The sequence below is a fragment of the Mesoplodon bidens genome (assembly GCF_964165515.1).
Source record: "Mesoplodon bidens genome assembly, chromosome: 13".
NCBI lineage: Eukaryota > Metazoa > Chordata > Mammalia > Artiodactyla > Ziphiidae > Mesoplodon > Mesoplodon bidens.
The window spans coordinates 14581829-14587828 of NC_138169.1; the positions used below are offsets into that span (position 1 = coordinate 14581829).

The 6000-nt window shown below is 54.1% G+C and overlaps 1 long non-coding RNA gene across 1 annotated transcript in view; it reads right to left on the bottom strand.

Moving 5' to 3' along the window:
* LOC308627151 overlaps positions 1–4154 on the bottom strand; it is a 42828-nt gene extending 38674 nt beyond the window's left edge. Inside the window, exon 1 of the long non-coding RNA XR_014017360.1 lies at positions 3629–4154. This is a non-coding gene — a long non-coding RNA (uncharacterized lncRNA). The remainder of the gene's footprint in view (positions 1–3628) is intronic.
* Positions 4155–6000: the final 1846 nt, after the last annotated feature.

Below are 6000 nucleotides of genomic sequence, written 5' to 3' on the forward strand. Positions count from 1 at the left end.
CCAGCCGCTCCGCGTCATGTGGGATCCTCCCGGACCGGGGCATGAACTTGTGTCCCCTGCATCGGCAGGCGGACTCTCAACCACTGCGCCACCAGGGAAGCCCCTGCCGTCTATTTTTATCTGTCTTTCTCTGTCTCTGGGCCACTTACTGGCTGAGCACCTTGAGCAAGTGTCTTCACCTCTCTGACTCTCAATGTTATAATGTAAATTGCAACACAGCTGGCTTACAGTGCTGCTAGAAAAAGTGTAGCCCTTAAATAATAGCACTAATAATAATAGTAGGAAGAAGAAGAAGGAAGAGGAGGAAAAGGAGGAGGAGGGTGGGCTGAGCAGGGGTATACCATGTCGATGTGAGCCTAAAACCGGTATTCACATAAGTCAGTCTGGTTCGATATATATACAGGCAGTAGCACACAGAGCTTCTTGGTCTTAGAGACCCCCAGGCCAAGCCTAATTACTCTAGCCAAGACCTTCACCCTCCAGCCCCCACTCCTTGGGCTCAGTGGCCCCAAGAACAGGAGGCCTCAGAGGAATCAGAGGTGGGGTTATAACCCACTTCTCATGTAGAAGCCCAGAGACTCTATCGTTGGGCTGGAACCAAGAAGCCTTTGGGGTGCCTGCCAAAGAAAGGGCACTTCTTCAGCGATCCAGGGAGCTTCCCACTGCCACCCACCCTCCAGAAGTCTGGGGAGCCTGATTTCAGAGAACCCTGGGATTGGCAACTCATTCTACTTGGCTCTCAATCTGCTTTTTGGCTGTGGCCTAATGAGCATCTAAGAACATTACGATCACCGACGATTTAGCAATTAAACCATCTAACCCCTGTACCACCATGATTTTGCAGTTGGAGTAACTGAGGCCCAGAGAGGTTGAGCAACTTGCACAAAGTCACGCAGTAAGTTGAGGACAAAAGGGAAACCCAGGTCTGTCTCTGGTGCTCTCACGCCCCTCCCTTGCTCCCTCCCTCAGGGCTGTAGTCAGCACCCTGGCCTGGGAGGGAGCCGGTAAGCTAAGCCCCAGACCGTGGGGTTCCACCTTTGTTTGCCCTCCTGACTTGATACCTGACTGAAGGTCATGCTCCACTCCCTCACCAGGCCTGTTTCCCCATCTGGAGGGTGGCTGGACCGACTGTCCTGAGATCCTCTCATTCTGTTTTGAGGTTTGTATCAGAGAAAGTCAGAACCTGCTTCCACCGAAATGCACCAGATTTACACAAAGTGAGCCCCCCCCAACAGCCTCCTCCCTCCTGGAGCTCTGAAGCCACGACTTTACTGGCTCTGTGACTCTGAACAAATGGCTTAGCCTCTCTGTGCCTTTTAAAGGGAATAGTTGAAAGTCGCTACCCATAAGGCTAGTCACGTAAGAAAAGAACCATTTATTATAGAGAGCAGAGTAAGTGCTCAATAAAGGATGTCTACTCTCATTATTTTTACTCTGATTATCAACCGCTAATCTCTGTTTCCCCCACCTTCAATGTCAAGACCTCCCCCTCCACTTCTGCCTTCAGTCTTCTCCATCACCCTCTCCGTCCTTGGACTACAAAGAGGTAGGGTGAGAGACCGAGGGTGGACAGCCCACAGCTTGTAGACTGGTGCCCCTGGCTAGCCACCCAGAGCCAAGGCTATATACCCTAGTGGTGGCTGCCTTTGAAGTCACCATCTTATGTAACCCCCTTGTCCCATCCCCATCTTCCTGTTCGCCCCCAGACCTTGGGGAGGAAAATGCAGCCCAGCGTCAGTAAGCCTGGGATTTCTTTCACGTGGCTCAGGAGGGAGCTGGGAAAGGCTCTCCCAGAGGCATGGCACTGGTGGTTAGGAGTGCCTCCCCCTGGGTTCAACTCCTGCCTCCAGCGCTTCCTCACTGTGTGACTTTGGGCTGTGACAACACCTCTGTGCCTTGACTTTTCTGTCATGTGTTAAGTACCTAATTCACAGAGTCACTGTGAGAAACACTTGTGAGAACTAAATAAGCAAATGGCTTAGAACGGTGCCTGAAACATAGCAGGTGGCTTACCAAAGGAAGGGCACCTGTTAGAAGTAGTTAATAATGTTATGTTAAACCCTAAGTATTGACCTTTATTCTTCTAAAGAGGGTTCGTTCAAAATAGGATTTGAATCCCAAAAGGGTGGCTGGGAAACTGCCCTCAGCCTCAGTTTTCCTCATCTGTAAAGTGGGGATAACACCTCCTTGCCAGGAAACCAGCTGAAAATTGAACCAGGCGATCAATGGAGAGAAGGTGCACGTTTACATCACCTCTGCCCTACTCCCTGTGCGTCTCCACTATCCTCGTTCCCAAAACTTGGAATATGGATTAGGGAATGTTTACACCCACACACCTCATCGTAATCCTTAAGAAGAGGGACCACGGGGGCAGCTATTCGAATGTTTCCCCTCCCTTCCCCCAGTTCGTCCTTTCAAACGCTCTGAAGGCGTCTGCTGAAGGGCTCCAATCCACCGGAACTCTCGGGGTAACTGCCTCCGCCTGCCCTCGCGGGTGTAGACCGAGATTTGCGGGGACGGGAGAGAGCAAGAATGTTTGTGCAGCCTTCAAACGACTTGGCAGGCTGCAAGAGGGGAAAGGCCGCTCCGGGGAGAGTTCACATTGAAATCACACGGCGGGGAGAACGTGCAGATCAGCTCTGAAGCTCATAAAACAGAGCGAGGTGACTGCGAAGAACAAACACGCCTCCAGAAGGAAAATGTAAAAGTTCGTCAAACGCGCTCTTCAAAGCCTGACCGGGAGGGGGTGGGGGGCGCGAGGGAGGGGGCGGGCCGTGGCCGCCGGGCAAGGTCGCTGCCCTCTGGGCTGTTACGAGCGGGGGTCTAGGAGGGGGAAATGGGCCCAACCTCCTCCAACCGAGGAGGTCAGAGCTCCTCTGGTCCCCTCCTTCGACGAGCTTGGCCCGCTGGAAACGAGAGGGCGTGAGCAGCCTTGTCCGAGCGCGAACCCACGCAGGGCCTGGGGTCTTGGGGAGGGGCACCCCCGCCCCCTCAGCTGGATGTCGAGGACGGGGACATAATAGAAGCTCGGTGCTGAAAGGCAGGCAGGGGTTAGGGCAATCACTCGCTCACTGGATAGTCACTGGAGCTCGGGGCAGTGTTTGGACTTTACTCAAAGGACACAACATTGTGATTCAACTATACTTAAAAAAGAAAAAGGAACACTTGGAAGGCCTATGGAGCCCTCCAGAGTCAAGACAGCCCACCTTCCAACCCCTCCTCCCGCTCTCCATCCTCCCATCCTCGCCCTTTCCTTCCACCCGGGAGAAGGCCAAGGTCGACTCCTAAGCCCAGGCGGTGCGCCCTGCCCTGCGCCCTGCGCCCTGCGCTCCGCGCTCCTGGGCTGGGTCCCCGCCGACGCGCCCCGGCTCCCCCGGTCAGGGTCCCCACGCTCAGCCTCCTGTGCAAATTCATTCACTCCTACAGACACCCGGGTCATTCACCGGTTAATTCCCGGACGCTTTAACGAAAAGCCTGGAAGTTAACCTCACGCCCCGCTCACACTGCCCGGTGGCGCGGCAAGTGGAGGATTCTCGGAAAAGATCAACCGCCGCAGCTCCCGAATCCCGGCAGCCCCTGGCCGGCGGGTGCCGAGCTGACGAGAGGGGAACTTTCTAAAACCACTTACTGGAGCACAAAGCCGGAAATTGGTCCTGATGCGGGACCCTGTAGCTTCCTACGTGCTTCTACGGCTTCCAGCCTCGGTGGAACCTCAGTGATCTCCAACATGGGGAAATTGAGGCTCGCAGAGGTTAGGGTGCCCCCAAGACAGCCTGCCTGGACGAGACGGAGTCGGGCCGAACCCAGGGTTTACACGTCTTAAAGCCCGGTTGGGCGCGTTCTGAGACGCCCTCCTGACCTCCCTGAACTGGGTCAGCCCAGGGGTATATCCCGCGGAGGGATTCGGCCTTTGACCCACGAAGCCCTTCCGGGGAGAGGTCTGGTGTATTTCCCTGGTCGTCATCCTCCCCGGGCTGGGGCGGCCAGTTTCCCCGCTCCTCTCCTTCCCGTCCTATCCCTCCCACCCCACTGAGCTTCCTACAATTTCTTGTCCAAAGCCTCACCTCTAGCAAGGGAATTCAAATTTGCCTCTTCACTCCAAAACTTGTGCCTGTATTCTATCAGTGGTTCTGGAACCTTAGTGAGCATCACAGTCCCCTGGAGGGCTTGTTAAAACCAGATTGCCAGGGACCCCCCACCCACCCAGAGCTCCAGAGGTCTGCGGTAAGGCCGGAGAACGTGCATTTCTGACAGGTTTCGGGGGTGCTGCTGGCCCCGGAATACATTTTGAGAACAACTGCAGTATATGCTGCGGTGATGCTGAATTCCTGTGTTCGTAACATCTAAACACTGTGCGTCCTCCCAGACTAAAGCCCCTTAAAGGCAAGGAAGCCAGTCTTCTCTGTATATTCCCAGCACTTGCCACAAGGCTCTGCGGACAAGTGCCCATAAATATTTGGGCTTCATCATGATTGCTGAAGATGCCGTTTACAGAGGTTTAGTGCGTGCCTTCCGCTTTTCTGGGCACCTTAAGAGTAGCAGTTTATTTAATACGAGCAACGATGTGGGAAGGTAAGACACGATCTCTGTTTTACTGATGCAAAAACGGAGCCACAGAATGGGGGTGCCAGGCACTGAGATGGAGAGAAAGGAGACTCAGGGGAAGTCTTCTTCGTGGAAGCCAGGGTCTCCCAAGAATCAGCAATCTCCGTCTTCCTCTCTGCTAACCCCAGGAAACCGTCTTAAAGGGATGGTTAGGGAAGGACAGGCTCTCCTGGAAGGTGACGGTAAAAAATAGGCAGCATCACCATCAAGGGAAGACCTGGGCCTCCAGAACCGTCACAGCCTAGAATGTGTGCTCCTCACACCCCTAACACCTGCCTGTGGTGTTTTGGCCAATCCATCCACGTACCTGAGGCTGGAAGAGACCCAGTGCCAGAAACACCATACTTTCTGCACTGGAGTCCCCCCATCCCACCCTCAGCCAACCTTTCGAAGACTCCAGAATCAGAGCTTCGGGGTCTCAGATTCCAGTGGGTTCCACCGTGTAGGGTCAGCAGAGATACCTGTCCAGCCAGTGGAGGACGGGTGAAGAATCTAGGCCTTCTAGGCACAGCCATAGCCTCATCTGGAAGAAAACTGACACCCAGCTGACACAGGATCAGGGAAGAGCCGAGGGCACCCCTATCTTACAGCCTCCAGGTAGTTGTGGCGCCCAAGCTCCTGTGTTCAAACTGTATTTTGTCCCCGAGTTCTACACACAGCTCGGTGTTCCTGGGCCACATCGTAAAACGATTTACAAGATGATGTTAAACTGGCAGTAAAAACAATTAACTTTAATGGCACCTTGGGTGGATGTCCGGGTGGGACTGAGGCCCATGCTTCCTCCTTACCTGACCAGGAAGCCAGGTGAGAGAGAGGACCTGCTTGCTGTCAGGCAGCCCTTTGGGTTCAAAGGTTCAAGGTTAAATCAAAAAGAGGGGGCTGCCCTTTTGGCGCAGTTGTTAAGGATCCGCCTGCCAATGCAGGGGACATGGGTTCGAGCCCTGGTCCGGGAAGATCCCACATGCCGAGGAGCAACTAAGCCCGTGCGCCACAACTACTGAGCCTGTGCTCTAAAGCCTGCGAGCCACAACTACTGAACCTGCGTGCCACAACTGCTGAAGTCCATGCGCCTAGAGCCCGTGCTCCACAACAAGAGAAGCCACCGCAATGAGAAGCCCGCGCACCACAACAAAGAGCAGCCCCCGCTCGCCGCAACTAGAGAAAGCCCGCGCACAGCAACGAAGACCCAATGCAGCCAAAAATAAATAAATAAACACATTTATTTTTAAAAAAAATCAAAAAGAGCACTGGACTAGGGGGCCGGAGGAGAAGAGTTCACGTCCCACTTGACAGCTCCCAGCTGAGTGATCCTGCACAAGCCCCTTAACCACTCTGACACTCAGTCTTCTCATCTATTAAATGGGAATCTGTCAAATGGAAATGTGTGAAAAACCT